This window comes from Cervus canadensis, chromosome 21, assembly GCF_019320065.1.
Source record: "Cervus canadensis isolate Bull #8, Minnesota chromosome 21, ASM1932006v1, whole genome shotgun sequence".
Lineage (NCBI taxonomy): Eukaryota > Metazoa > Chordata > Mammalia > Artiodactyla > Cervidae > Cervus > Cervus canadensis.
Window position 1 is genome coordinate 11,822,953 of NC_057406.1, and position 15,551 is coordinate 11,838,503.

The 15,551-nt window shown below is 44.2% G+C and overlaps 1 protein-coding gene across 6 annotated transcripts in view; it reads left to right on the forward strand.

Annotated features, from left to right (window-relative positions):
* RAD52 (RAD52 homolog, DNA repair protein) overlaps nt 1–15,551 on the forward strand; it is a 73,668-nt gene that overhangs the window by 31,466 nt on the left and 26,651 nt on the right. For 2 of the 6 annotated variants that reach the window (XM_043441421.1, XM_043441427.1), the window contains exon 1: nt 13,474–13,653. The exons of 1 other annotated variant lie outside the window; for it this stretch is intronic. The gene's annotated coding sequence lies outside the window, so the exon portion shown is untranslated. Of the gene's footprint in view, nt 1–13,465; nt 13,722–13,756; nt 13,893–15,551 lie in introns of those variants that run through there. 3 more of the 6 variants (XM_043441428.1, XM_043441422.1, XM_043441424.1) reach the window with 3 other exon arrangements.

The window sequence follows — 15,551 nt, forward strand, 5'->3', positions numbered from 1 at the left end:
CTTAATATCATCAAAACAAACAACCTAATTAAAAACTGGCCAAAGACCTAAATAGGTATTTCTCCAAAGAAGACATACAGATGGTGAAGAGGTACATGAAAAGATGTTCAGCATCTCTGGTTATTAGAGAAATGCAAGTCAGAACTACAATGAGGTACCACCTCACACCAGTCAAAATGTCTATCACCAAGAAATCCATAAACAATAGGGATGGTCCAGTGGCTAAAACCCAGAGCTCCCAATGTAGGGCACCCGGGTTCCATCCCTGGTCAGGTAACTAGATCCCACATGCCACAGAGAAGGTTGGAGATTATGAGAACTGCCACTAAGACCCAGTGCAGCCAAATAAATAGTTTAAAAAAAAAAAGAATTCCACAAAAAATAAATTCTGGAGAAGAGAGCAGGGAACTCTCCTATACTGTTGGTGGGAATGCAAAATGGTACAGCCACTGTGGAGAACAGTGTGGAACTCTTCTGCTTAATAAACTAAAAATAGAACTACCATATGACCCTGCAACCCTACTCCTGGACATAAATCCAGAGAAAAATGGTTCAAAAGGATACATGCACCCCAGTGTTCATCATAGCATTGTTTACAATAGCCAAGACATGGAAGCAACCTAAATGTTCATCTTAAGAAAATGGTATTATATGTAATATGGTTGGATTGGACAGAGGAGTGAGTAAAGATATGGTGCATATATACAATGGATTATTACTCAGCTATTAGAAAGAATGAAGTAATGCCATTTGCAGCAACATGGGTGGATCTAGAGATTGTCATACTGAGTGAAGTAAGACAGAGAAGGAGATATATTAGATGATATCTCTTACATGTGGAATCTAAAAAGAAATCATACAAATGAACTTATTTACGAAACAGAAACAGACTCACAGAGAACAAACTTACAGTTTCCGGCAGGAAGGATGGGAGAAAGATAGTTATGGAGTTTGGGATTGACTTGTACATCTGCTATATTTAAATTGGATAAACAACAAGAACCCACTGTAGAGCACAGGGAACTCAGGTCAATGCTGTTGGCAGCCTAGATGGGAGGGGATTCTAGGGGAGAATCAGTTTAGTTCAGTTCAGTCGTATCCGACTCTTTGTGACCCCATGGACTGCAGCATGCCGGGCCTCCTTGTCCATCACCAACTCCCAGAGTTTACTCAAACTCATGTCCATTGGGTCAGTGATGCCATCCAGCCATCTCATCCTCTGTCGTCCACTTCTCCTCGCACCTTCAATCTTTCCCAGCATCAGGGTCTTTTCAAATGAGTCAGCTCTTCGCATCAGGTGGCCAAAGTATTGGAGTTTCAGCTTCAACATCAGTCCTTCCAATGAACACCCAGGACTGATCTCCTTAAGGATGGACTGGTTGGATCTTCTTGCAGTCCAAGGGACTCTCAAGAGTCTTCTCCAACACCACAGTTCAAAAGCATCAATTCTTCGGCGCTCAGCTTTCTTTATAGTCCAGCTCTCACATCCATACATGACTACTGGAAAAACCATAGCTTTGACTAGACGTACCTTTGTTGGTAAAGTAATGTCTCTGCTTTTTAATATGCTGTCTAGGTTTGACATTGCTTTTCTTCCAAGGAGTAAGTGTCTTTTAATTTCATGGCTGCAGTCACCATCTGCAGTGATTTTGGAGCCCCCCAAAATAAAATCTGTCACTGTTTCCACTGTTTCCCCATCTATTTGCCATGAAGTGGTGGGACCAGATGCCATGATCTTAGTTTTCTGAATGTTGAATTTTAAGCCAACTTTTCCACTCTCCTCTTTCACTTTCATCAAGAGGCTCTTTAGTTCTTCTTCGCTTTCTGCTATAAGGGTGGTGTCATCTGCATATCTGAGGTTATTGATATTTCTCCTGGCAATCTTGATTCCAACTCGTGCTTCATCCAGCCCTGCGTTTCTCATGATGTACTCTGCATGGTGGAGAGTTCTGACAAAATGTGGTCCACTGGAGAAGGGAATGGCAAACCACTTCAGTATTTTTGCCTTGAGAACCCCATGGGGGAGAATGGATACATGTATATTTATGTCTGAGCCCCTTTGATGTTCACCTGAAACTTTCTCAACATTGTTGATCGACTGTACCCCAATATAGAATTTAAAAATTTTTTAAAAACACACACCAAAAATACAAGTACTTTTTTTTTTTTCAAAAATACAAGTACTTTTATTGATAAGAAATGCTAACCATCATCTGAGCCTTCAGCAGATTGTAAACTTTTTGCTGGTGGAGTGTCTTGCCTCTGTGTCGGTGGCTACTAACTGATTAAGGTGGTGGTTGCTGCAGGCTGGGTGGCTGTGGCAAGTTCTTAAAATAAGACAAGAGTGATGTTTGCCACATTGATTGACTCTTCCATTTGTGAACAATTTCTATGTAGCAGCAATGCCGTTGGTTTGCATTTTACCTACAGTAAGATTTCTTTCAAAATTGGATCCAGTTCTCTCAAATCCTGCTGCTGCTTTGTCAACCAAGTTTTTTCTAAATACTTTGTTATCATTTCAACAGACTTCACAGCCTCTTTACCAGGAGTAGATTCCATCTCAAGAAATCACTGTTTTTGTTCATCCACAAGAAGCAACTCCTCATTCCTTGAAGTTTAATTGTGAGACTGTGACAATTCAGTCCTATCTTCAGGTTCCACTTCTAATTCTACTTCTCCTGCTATTGCCACCAAGTCTTCAGTGCCTTCCTCCACTAGTCTTGAACCCCTCAAAGTCATCCATGAGGGCTGGAACCAGCTCTTCCAAGTTCTTGTTCATGCTGATATTTTGACCTTTTCCCATGAGTCACAAGTGTTCTTGATGGCATCTAGAATGGTGAACCCTTTCCAAAAGCTTTTCAGTTTATTTTGCCCACATCTATCAGAGGATTCACTGTTGGGTCTTAGCCACCAGCTGGTCTATGCTCCCAAGACAGGGGGCCCGGGGTTCAATCCCTGGTCGGGGAGCTAGATCCCATATGCCACAACAAAGATCAAAGATCTCAAGTACCACAGCTGAGACCTATACAGCCAAATAAATTTAAATAAATAAATTTTAAAAATAAGAATCACTGTCTATGGCAGTTATAGCTTTACAAAATACATTTCTTAAATAATAAGACTTGAGAGTTTAAATTACCCCTTGATCCATGGGCTGCAGAATGGATGTCATGCTAGCAGGCATCTAAACACTATTAATCTCGTTGCCCATCTTCCATCAGAGCTCTTGGGTGACCAGGTGCATTGTCAATGAGCAGTAATATTTTAAAAGGAATCTTTTTCTTTTTTCCTGAGTAGTAGGTCTCAACAGTGGCATTAAAATATTCAGTAAACCATATTGTCAAAAGATGTGCTAGTTTCTTTTATCCAGACCCCTCAGACTTTCTCCATATCAACAATAAGGTTGTTTTACTTTCTTATCATTCTTGTGTTCACTGGAGTAGCACTTTTAATTTCCTTCAAGAACTTTCCCTTTGGACTCACAACCTGGCTATCTCTTTGGTGCAAGAAGTCTAGCTTTTCTATCTCGGCTTCCAACATGCCTTCCTCACTAAGCTTAGTTCATTTCTAGCTTTTGATTTAAAAAAGAGTGTGACTCTTCCTCTCACTTGAACACTTAGAGGCCATTGTAGGGGTCTTAATTGTGTCTCAGGGGATCTCTAGGGAGGCTCAGGGAGAGGGAGCAAGATGCGGAAGGGTGGGTCAGTGGAGCAGTCAGAACATGTATAACATTTATGCGTTAAGTTCACTGTCTTACACGGGTGCAGTCCACGCTGTCCCAAAACAACTACAACAGTAACGTCAAAGACCACTGCTCACAGTTCACCATCACAGATATACTGACAGTGAACATTTTTGAAATATTGTGAGAGTTACCAAAGTGACACAGAGACACAAAATGTAACAGCAAATGCTGTTGGACAAATGGATTAATAGACTTGCTCTATGCAAGGTTGCCACAGTTCTTCAATTTATAAAAACAAACCTGCAGTGTCTGCAAACTACAGATAAGTGAAGAGCAATAAACAAGTAGTTCCCTGCACAGTATTTTGTACCTACTAAGTGATCAATAAATATTTGCTGAATGAATGCAGTACAATCCGTTCACTTTTTATTTGGGAAAACGAAACCACTGTCTCGTGAAAGAGACATTCAGCTTGTTCTGTGTGGTCCCGAAGGACGGATCAGGAAGTACAGAACTCTGATAGAGAAGCTCTGTTTTTCCAGTTCCGGTTGTCCAAAGATAGATTTACCATGAAGTGAGGTCTCCACCAGCAGAAACAGGGAGATCACTGAAGATGCAGAGAGTTGAATGTTTCTCAGCTCTGAGGCCGGACCACCCCAGTTCAAAGTCCGGCTCAGCCACCTACTATCTGGGAGGTTTTGGGGCAAATCACTAAATCTGGCTGTGCCAGGCTCTGTGTCTACAAAGTGGGAATGCTTTCTTTGATGCTAAGATGCAGTTATTTCAACATTTCTAAGTCAGGATGCTGATCACAGTCATTGTCAGCCAGATGGTAGCAGTGGCATAGTTGTCTACCCGTGTCGGGCATACTTGGAATGAGCTGTGTGCAGTTGTAGGAATCCATGTGTACTGAGCTTGACTGTCTTTTAAAAAAGGTCTTTGAAAAGACTGTGGCATAGATCGGTATTGAAAATTAACATTTTTTTGTGTGTGTATGCAGAAAGATAAGGGAACAGCAGTGGGGTGTAAATTTCAGATTAGTGAATGCTGTTTACTGTTGACTAGATTTTTTTCTTTTCTTCAGGGTTAATAACCTAATGATAAGTCTCGAACTTGACAGCATCTGAGATTCAGTGAATGTGGCATCTCACTAGTTACCTCCTGAGGTTATTATAAAGGTTGTAAAGTTGTAAGGATTAACACCTATCTGTAAATGGCCTAGAATGGGGCCTGGTGCAAAGTCAGCACCATGCAAGTACTGTGTTGTTTTATTTTTAAATACTTAGTCATCATTGATTTCAACAGTTGCTGCCCCTCATCTAGCTTCTGAAGGGGTGCCATAAGCATTAAATGGAGATTGCGAAAGGACAGTCAGGGTTTCTCTAAAATAGAGTCTCAGAAATTCAGAGTTGATGCCGCTGAAGTTGAGGAAAGCCTCTGACAATACAGGAAGTTCTTACAGAACCAGACATTTTAAACTCAACGAGACTGATCGAAAAAGAAGACTCTGGAAATAAAAAATCGAGGTTGGGGCCTCCCTGGTGGCTCAGTGTTTAAGAATCCACCTGCCAATGCCAGGGGACACAGGTTCCATCCCTGATCTGGGAAGATCCCACATGCTGCTGAGCAACTAAGCCTAAGCACCGTAACCGCTGAAGCTCATGAGCCCTAGAGCCCGTGCTCCACAACAAGAGAAGCCACCACAACAAGAAGCCCGTGCACCACATCTAGAGAGTGGCCCCTACTCTGTAACTAGAGAAAGCCCGGGCACAGCAACGAAGACCCAGCCCAACCAAAATTAAATTTTAAAAATCAGGGTTATGGCAGCACCGGCCTTCTCTCTCTCATTCTCAGCAGCTTCTGTGCTGACCCACATTTCCCTCTACCACGTCACAGCCTGGCAAGGATTCCACCATTCCAAAGATTTACCGCTTATAAAAGACTCAATTTCACTCTAAACACCGACTGACCCTGCAGCAACAGGAGAAAGCCAGTGCTTCTCCACACTTCCTTGCCTGCCCCTGCCTCAGACCCAGCAAAGCTACCTGTTCCCAGGAAGTAGCTTAGTTGGGAAAAGATGATTTGCATTGAAACAGAGTGGTTCTGATACCAGCCGGCTCCATCTCAGAACACCTGTTTGGGTGTGAAATGATAATTATTGAAAGAACACAATATGGAGATTTCCCTTTGACAGCTGCTCTTGTGTTCTTAAAGCCTCTTACTTCCTTGTTAAGAAATAGGCAGTAGAATGCATAGGGAACCAGGGCTCATTATGTGTACCGCCTGGGCTGAGACTCACACCTGTATATTGCGTCTTCTAGCGTGTCAGCCCCTGCTTTGCAGCACACAGCAGTTAGCCAGTCATTGGTTAAAATGTCCCTTGTCTTATTCCAAGCACTAAGTTCACTTCTGCCAGAGCTTCATGAGGGTCAAGCAATGGGGGAAGGCTCCAAGGTTTGGGGAAGAAGTCGAGGGTCTCGGGAGACCTGCCAGCTCTATCATCCCAGGATACCAGTGAAATAAAGACATGAAGGACCAGTAAGCTCTGAAAGTATTTTAGATTGCCATCCACCCTTCTCCAGCTCCTTCATTTCTGGCTCGAAAAGTATGAAGATTCTGTCATTTACACCAGATTGACAACCCAGATAAGGAAAATCAATTTTCATTATGGCTGGTTTAAGTGTGTGCTTGCAGGCAGGTTCACAAAAACAATCAGTGGTACTGGGAAGCAGAGAATTTACACAACTTGCCAGAGTGGGCTCCAAGTTGATAAAATAATCCTCTTGTTTTCAGGTATGATTCAATGTGGCCTGTCTCTTACTACGAAGAATCAGGCTCAGGATAAAGTGTAATTATAAAATCCTGGAGCATCTTAGAAGGAAGTTGCTCGATAAACACCAGGTGCGTTAATATCGCTGACTCAGTCATTGTGAGAAGACTTGCAGAAGGGTCAGGCTCCAGGTGTGGAGGTGGCACTGAAAACGTGAATGCCTCCACTACCATAAAACTATATTTTTATTATTATAAAAATAATACCCGCTTATTATGGGAGGATACAGAAATGTGTAAGTTTAAAGAGAAATAATGTCACCTATATAGTCCCATGAAATTAAAAGACGCTTGCTCCTTGGAAGAAAAGCTATGACCAACCTAGACAGCATATTAAAAAGCAGAAACATTACTTTACCAATAAAGGTATGTCTAGTCAAAGCTATGGTTTTTTCAGTAGTCATGTATGGATGTGAGAGTTGGACCATAAAGAAAACCGAGTGCCAAAGAATTGAGGCTTTTGAACTGTGGTGTTGGAGAAGACCCTTGAGAGTCCCTTGGACTGCAAGGAGATCAAACCAGTCCATCCTAAAGGAAATCAGTCCTGAATATTCATTGGAAGGACTGATGCTGAAGCTGCAACTCCAATACTTTGGCCACCTGATTCGAAGAACTGACTCATTGGAAAAGGCCCCAATGCTGGGAAAGATTGAAGGCAGGAAGAGAAGGGGACAAGAGGATGAGATGGTTGGATGGCATCACTGACTTGAAGGATATGAGTTTGAGTGAGCTCCGGGAGTTGGTGATGGACAGGGAAGCCTGGCGTGCTGCAGTCCATGGGGTCACAAACAGTAGGACGTGACTGAGTGAACTGAACTGATATAGTCCCATCCCCCAGAAAAGTTTGATGTTTCCTTTTCATCTTATAAAGTAAGTAATACATAATACATATGATACAAAACTAGTATCATATTGTATTTCCAGTATTTTAAAACTTTTACTTGAAATAGTTTCAAGCGACACAAAGTTGCAAAAATAAAACAGCACAAAGAATACCTGTGTACCCTTACCTCATCTGCCTTATCTGTGTTGTCTCCAGCTAGCCATCCATCATATATTCATCTATCTGTAATTAAAGGGTGAGTTTCATCTATCAAGGCTCTCTTACCCCTAAACACTTCAGTGTGTATTTCCTAAGGAAAAGGATTTTTCTCCTGACCACAGTTGTCAGCCTAACAAATTCATAAGCTTATGTTGATTTAATAATTTAATCTATCATCCATATCCCAATGTAATCAATTAAGTGAAAAATGTCCTTTATGGCAGTTTTCCCTCCAGCACAGGATCCAGTCAAGGGTCAGGTACTACATTTGATTGTCAGATCTCTTTAGCCTTCCTGATCCTGGGACATTTTCATGTTGTTGTTAGTCCCTCAGTCGTGTCCAGCTCTTTGTGACCCTGTGGACTGTAGCCCGCCAGGCTCCTCTGTCCATGGGGGAGAGGAGCCTCCATTCTTGCCTCTTTCCCAGGCAAGAATACTGGAATGGGTTGCCATTTCCTCCTCCAGAGAATCTTCCCAACCCAGAAATCGAACCTGCATCTCCTGCATTGGCAGGCGGATTCTTTACCGCTGTGCCACCAGGGAAGCCAGGACATTCACATATTTACCTTTTGTGACACTGACATTTGAAGAAAGCAGTGTCTCCACCGCTGCCCCCTAACACACAGCTTTTCCCTTGTAACTGAATGTTCCTTATTCTGCATTTGTCTGGGGTTTCTTTGTGATTCGACTGAGGCCATGCATTCTCCATTGGATACCGAGTAGGTGAAGCTGTGTCCTCCTTGGGGTGACACACCTGGAGACACTGTCCTGCTATCCTCACTGATGACGTTAATCTGATCACCTAGTCAGGGCTCGTGTTTGCCCAGTTTCTCCACTGTGCCGTTACTGTTTGTGTGTTTTCCAATCCTCCTTTGCAGTTTATGTCTGTGGGGAGACAGTTTGCTGCTGCTGCTGCTGCTAAGTCGCCCAGTCGTGTCCGACTCTGTGCGACCCCCTGGACTGCAGCCTACCAGGCTCCTCTGTCCATGGGATTTTCCAGGCAAGAGTACTGGAGTGAGTTGCCATTGCCTTCTCCGGGGGAGACAGTTTAGGATCATGCAAATATTCTGCTCCTCACCAAAATCTCCCCTGAGATTTAGCATCTATTGATGATGCTTGCCTGCTTCAACCTTGACCATGATAGTTGCCAGATCCACTCTTGCGCCTTTTCAACATTTGCCAGTTGGCCCTTATCACTCTATTTTTTTTTAATTGGTAAGGACTCATTAATTCTGTTCAACACAATTCTCAGACATCCAAAACAGTCAGATAATCTCTCAGCACCACATCCCCCTATGGATCCTTCACCTGGAGGGAGCTCTTCCTCTCTTCTCCACTTCAGACCCGTGGTCTGCTGGCTGCCGCAAAGCTGCCTCCCTGGGATTCTCACTTCTTACTTTCTAAGGAAGTTCAGGCCTCTTTTTTTTTTTCTCCTGTGTTGGATCATGCTTCCTGAAACCTGCACCTTCTTCTTTCATAGTTTCTTTCTATGTTTTGAAGAGAAGACATTTTTCTCTAACCTTCTGAGAAAGGCAGGCAACATTTTTTGTTTTTTGGCGCATATGTGTGTCTCAAAATGTCTTTGCTTTTTCTCTCACTTTATTGATAATTTGGGTATTCTGCGTTTGAAGTCATTTTCCCCGAGACTCCTGAAGACATTGCTTCAGTGTGTTTTAGCTTCTACTATTTGCTGCACAGGAAGCCCAAAGCCAGTCTGATTCCTGGTTCTTTTGAGTAAACTGAGACTTTGTATATCAAGTTTTTGTTTTCATTCTGCATATTTTCATTTAAGATTCTTGTTTCCTCTACTTCTTATGATCTAAAATTTCTCAGTGTAGCTCCTTGTTAATTCATCCCACTGAACTCTGGGGTGGGAACTTTCAGTTTGAAGACCTATGTCTTTCAGGTCGTAAGAGGTTTTTTGTTTTCTCTTTGTTCATTTCTTCCAAGCGTTTTCTTACTCTCTTTCTGAAACACATATTCAGATGTTGGACTTCCTTGATTAATGCTTTAATTTTCATATTGTTTCTTTTTTATTATCCATCTCAACCAACTTTCTGGGAGTTGTTTTTTTTAACTTTATCTTCCAAACTTGTTAGTGACATTTTTATGTTGGGTATTGTATTTTAAGTTTCTAAATGCCTTCTTCATCTAATATATTTTTTCTTTTCTTTCTTTTTTTTAGAGCATACTGTCTTGTGAACAGAATACATATATCTCCTTATCCTAGAATGTTATTTATGTTTTCTTTGGAAAAATATTTTTGTTTTCCTTCTCGCTTGGGTTCTTTTTTTATTTGTTTTAATAGCTTTTATCTCAAAGATATTCCTTGTGATCCTTTACTGTCTTCATAGTTAAGAACAAGGTAGTCAATCAGTTCATATGGAAGCTCTCTGATTTGCCTCACTGTAGGCAAACTTTTAAAAAAATATTTTAATTTAAAAATTTGAAACTGCAATAAGATACACATAATATTTACCATGATAATATTTTCAAGTGTACATCTCAGAAGTGTGAAGGACACTCACACGGTTGTACAGTCAAGCTCCAGCTCTTCTCCTCTTGCAGAATTGAAGTTCAGTATTCACTTAACAGCAACTGTCCGTTTCCCCCTCCCTCCAGACCCTGGCAACCACTCTTCCACTTTCTGTTTTTACGAATCTGACTTCTTCCGGTCCTATAAGTGTAATCGTACTATGTCTCTCTTTTTCGACGGGCTTCATAATGGCCTCAAGGTTCATCCATATTGTCCAACGTGTCAGAATTTACTTCCTTTTTAAGGCTGTGAAACATAGTCCTTTGTGTATACACACTACATTTTGTCTGTCCATCATCTGTCAGTGACACAGACACTGGGGCTGCTTCCGTCTTTTGACAACTGTGAATAATGCTGCTATGGACATGATGTGCAAATACCTCTTGAAGACTCCACTCAGTTCTTCTAGGTATATAGGTAGAAGTGGAATTGTCAAGTCATATGGTAATTCTATTTTTAATTTTTTGAAGGCCTACCATTGTATTTGCACCATTTTATATTCCTATCAGTAGTGCACAGTATTCCAGTTTTCGTACATCCTTGTCAACATTTGGTGTTTTTTGTTTTTTTTACATAGTAGCCATCCTAATGAGTGTAGGCAAGCAGTTATATGTGTATAGTTTTAGGCCCTGCTTTTTCCACAGAAAATGATCTTGAGCATTTTTTTTTCCATGTCAGTAGGCATTTTTTAAAACCTGGTTTTTAATGGCTGTCCTATTTAACAGATTTCATAATGATAACATTTTGTGTTCAGTCATTTTTCAGGTATAAATAATGTTATATAGAATATTCTTATAAAGAAATCTTTGTGTACATCCCTGCTAGCTACATTTTCTTTAGTGGCTAACATTCTAGAGGTTGAATTCCTGGATGAGAGGGTATGTTTTTGATACGTATTGCAGGATTGCTTTTCTGAAAACCTCCATCAGTTTATATTCTTACTAGCAGTATGAAAGTATCATCTGTACTGCATATTATCAGACAAAAGTATTTCAATGTATGATCATAAATACAAGGTCAGAAAGACTATATATATCAATAGATAACAGTGGTCAACTGTGAGAATAATTTTGGTTTTGCCATACAAGTGGTTATGTAAAATGCTAGATGAATTTTTATCATTTGTATTTTTCAGTAAGAATTTATTAATGTAAATTTATATAAAACATTTTAATTTCCTAATTTAAAAAGAAATGGTTGAAATTGTACACTTATTTCAATATGTATTCTTTTGGTTTTATTAAACATTTTTTCCTATTTATTATCTTTCTCCTTTTGCAAAATATCCACTCAACTTCATTTGTCTAATTTCTTGAGTTTAGAACTTTTTATATATGAATTCACTTCATCATACATGTCAATTTTTCTTGTTTATTCTTCAGAAGCTAAAGAAGTTAAATATAGGCAGCTACATTTATTCATCTTTTACTTTATGATTAATTTATCAGCTTTTACAGTTAGAAAGCTTTTCTTCATTTGGAGTTCAGATATTCATCTGCCTATTTTTATATGTTTTATGTGTTATTGTTGTTGTTATTGTATGTGTTTTATGTGTTATTGAGCTCATGTCCAACTCTGTGACTCCATGGACTGCAGCATGCCAGGCTCCCCTGTCCTTCACTATCTCCCGGAGTTTATTCAAATTTATGTCTATTGAGTCAGTGATGCTATTTAACCATCTCATTTTCTGCCCTCTCCTTCGCTTTTTGCCTTCAACCTTTCCCAGCATCAGGGTTTTCTTCCATTGAGTAGACTCTTCACATCAGGTGGCCAAAGTATTGGAGCTTCAGCATCAGTCCTTCCAATGAATATTCAGGACTGATTTCCTTTAGGATGGACTGGTTTGATCTCCTTACAGTCCAAGGGACTCTCAAGGGTCTTCTCCAACACCACAGTTTGAAAGCATCAATTCTTTGGCGCTCAGCTTTCTTAATGGTCCAACTCTCACATCCATACATGACTACTGGAAAAACCATAGCTTTGACTAGATGGACCTTTGTCTGCAAAGTTATGTCTCTGCTTTTTAATATGCTGTCAAGGTTGGTCATAGCTTCTCTTCCAAGGAGCAAGCGTCTTTAATTTCATGGCTGCAGTCACCATCTGCAGTGATTTTTGGAGCCCAAGAAAATAAAATCTGTCACTGTTTCCCTTGTTTGCCTATTTGCCATGAAGTGATGGGATCGGATGCCATCATCTTCGTTTTCTTAATGTTGAGTTTTAAGCCAGCTTTTTCACTCTTTTTCACTTTCATGAAGAGGCCCTTCAGTTCCTCTTTGCTGAAGGAAGGAAGGAAGGAAGGAAGGAAAGAAAGAAAGAAATGAAGTCACTCAGTCGTGTCTGACGCTTTGCGACCCCATCCATGGATAGTAGCCTACCAGGCTTCTCTGTCCATGGGATTTTCCAGGCAAGAGTACTGGAGTGGGTTGCCATTTCCTTCTCCAGGGGATCTTCCCAACTCAGGGATCGAACCCAGGGCTCCTGCATTGTAGGCAGACGCTTTTACCGTCTGAGCCACCAGGGAAGTCATTCTGCTATAAGGGTGGCGTCATCTGCATGTCGAGGTTATTGACATTTCTCCTGGCAATCTGGATTCCAGCTTATGCTTCATCCAGCCTGGCATTCCACATGATGTACTTTGCATATAAGTTAAATAAGCAGGGTGACAGTATACATCCTTGACGGACTCCTTTCCCAATTTGAAACCAGTCCGTTGGCCTGGGGACCGAGCGGCAAGGGGCATGTTCCGGAGGGCCCGTCCCCCTGCAGTCCCTGCCGGGCTCTGATGACCATAGCAGCCTCGAAGCACCGGGGGCGCCAAGCAACCGGGCAGTCCTTGCAGGGCTTGGGGCGCAGAGGGCGGTGCGGCGAGCTCGCTGGGCGCCAGGGGGCAGCAGAGGTCACGGCGACGTAGGGCTTGCGGGAGCCGAGCGGCGGGCACGGAGGTCCGGCTCGTACTGCCACCTTGTTTTACGGCTCTCAACAGACGGCTCTGCTCCCATCTGCCGACTTGACTTGCGGCTTCTCTTCCTATGCCCCGCAGTGGTCCGGCGCGAGTTCAGCTGGACCTACTCCTTTCCCACGGTCCTCCGCTCAGCCATCCTAAGCAGGGTGGGGTTCGGGCCGCCCCGCCCCGGGGCGTTGTCGCTCAGACCTTCTCCCAATGGTCCTCTGCGTGCCCTTCAGGCCTCCTCGTCCGTCGCGGCGTTTCCGAAACCTTCTTCCCAGGATCCTCTGCGCGGCCGTTCAAGCGCCCTGCTGCGTATTGGGGCCGTCACTGCTGGCGCGATTTCTTCCAGACCTTCTTCCCAAGATCCTCTGCGGGTCATGCCTAGTGCCCTTCCGCGCGTTCAGACCGCATCCGCTGGTGTGGTCTCGCCCAGACCTTCTTCCCAGAGTCCTCTTGGCGGCCGTGCCTAGTGCCGGTCCGCAAGTTCAGGTCCCCTCCGTCCGCGCGTTCTTGCCCAGACCTTCTTCCCAGGGTTCCCCAGGCGGCCGTGCCCCAGGGAGTTTCTGTGCGTTCAGTCTGGACAGATCTCTGTCCGCCCTGCGCGGCTGAGGCGCGTAAGTGGAGTCGCCGCCGGGTGGGAGTTCGCGTCGCTGGTCCCGGCTTAGCAGTTCTGCGCCCAGCGGTGTGTGATGTGCCGTGAGGGCGCCGGGCCGGGCGAGCGGGCGGGCGGCCGGGGCCGGGGTCGCGGGCTCAGTGATGCCCGGGGCGGGGACCGAGGGCTGATACGCCGACGGGCCCCAGGCGGGAGCGGCTGCGGCGGGAAATGCGTTGGCGTTTCGGCGGAGTTTGACAGGTCAGCGCGTAGTCAGCTCTTGTGGCGCTTTCAAACAACCGAGCCGGAATCCACACATGGTGGAATCCCTCAGTCTGAAGAGATCGGCTGCGTGGCTTCGGCGCGTTCTCCGGGCCGGGCCGCGCCGCAGTCGCCGCTAGTGTGGAGCGTGTTGGGCACCCGGAGCCCCGCGAGCTCGTTAGCTGACGCGGCTCACCTGGTCCGGCCGGGGTCAGCGCTCCTTGGTCCACGGCCGCTGGGCGGCGTTTCGTCGAGGGGGGGGAACCTTGCTTTCTTTCTCCGTTAACTGATGGGCATTTGGGCTTTTGCGCTTTCTGGTCTCCGAGTCCGTTTAAGGTCTGTTCCTCCCGGGGACTCACAGACCGAGGCACAAACCTCTGAAATCTAAATTCTCCCCCAGCCTGGAGCTCTGGGTCCGGGTCAGGTGTTTTGGCGGCATCGGGTCTGGTTTCTTCGGAAAGGTTTGTACAGTTTTCTTTTCTCAGTACAGCACTCCTGGACCCTTGGCTTGGTGGTCACGGGTGGAGCAGCGTTCGTGTGCGGGGCTCGCTGGAGACGCCGCCAGGCCGGCCGTCCAGTGATGGGCACTGGGTGGGCTGGACAGGAGCGGACGGATGTAGTAGAGTCGGGGGGCGGGGGCGGGGGGGCTCCTCTCCGAGCAGACCTAGCGCGCCTTCGTTGTTTGTGGGTTCACGGACCGGCCCCCGAACAGAACCAGCACTCAGGGCGCGGGGTGACCCTCGCGCTGTCCCTGCCGAAGTCTGGCGGACCGCCCCTCTGCCTGCTTATTTCAGACTGTAAACCAGCGGCCTCGTTGTCCTTCAGTGCCACAGTTTAAGCTTTTTATTCGTGATTCCACTGTTTCTTTAGCACATTTCTAAAAAATTGATTCAAAGATTCTTTAAATTCTGTAATTCTTTACAATTTTCCAGTTTCGCTCGCACGAGATCGTGCACAGAAGGTTGTGTAACAACCCTCTTTTTCCCACTACCCCTGCCTTGCCCCTCCCTCCTTCCCTCCCGCACTGGTACCACCACTGAGTTCACTAGTGAGCCTGCTTCTCTTTTGTTGACTAGTGTGTTGTGTTGTTTCAGTTCCACCTGTGAGTGACATCACATGGTGTTTGTCGTTCTCTCTCTGAATGACTTAGTATAACGCCCTCCCAAGTCCATCCCTGTCTAGAAGGTCCTCCAAGCTTGTTGGTGCAGGAAGGCAGGCTTCTTTCTGATGAGCTTTGTTCAGGTGTGAGTTAGGTGCTGTCGGCTGTGAGTTCAGTGTTAAGGAATCAGCAGTGTCTTACTTCAATAGGGTGCCTTTGATAGAAACATGAAGAGCAAGGCTTTGTACTGACTGGTTGATGGAAATGAAGCAGCCGGAGGCTCGAGGGAACCTAGCCCAGTGTTTCTGCAGGAGCAGTGGCTGGGTCTTGAATCAGTCAGTGCTCAGGGTACCTGTAGAACAGACCACCACCAACAGTGAGAGCGGACTACGTGACCAGTTTAATTACTCAGAAAGCTTTGTGGGGATATTTATTCCATTTCTGTGACTTCTAACATTTTTCCACACAAGATATTCATTTTTAGTAAAGTCCTGGCAGTTTTGAAGTGGAAAAGAGCTAAAAATAAAGCTACCATTCTCTTTATTCTACAAGTTGGGTAG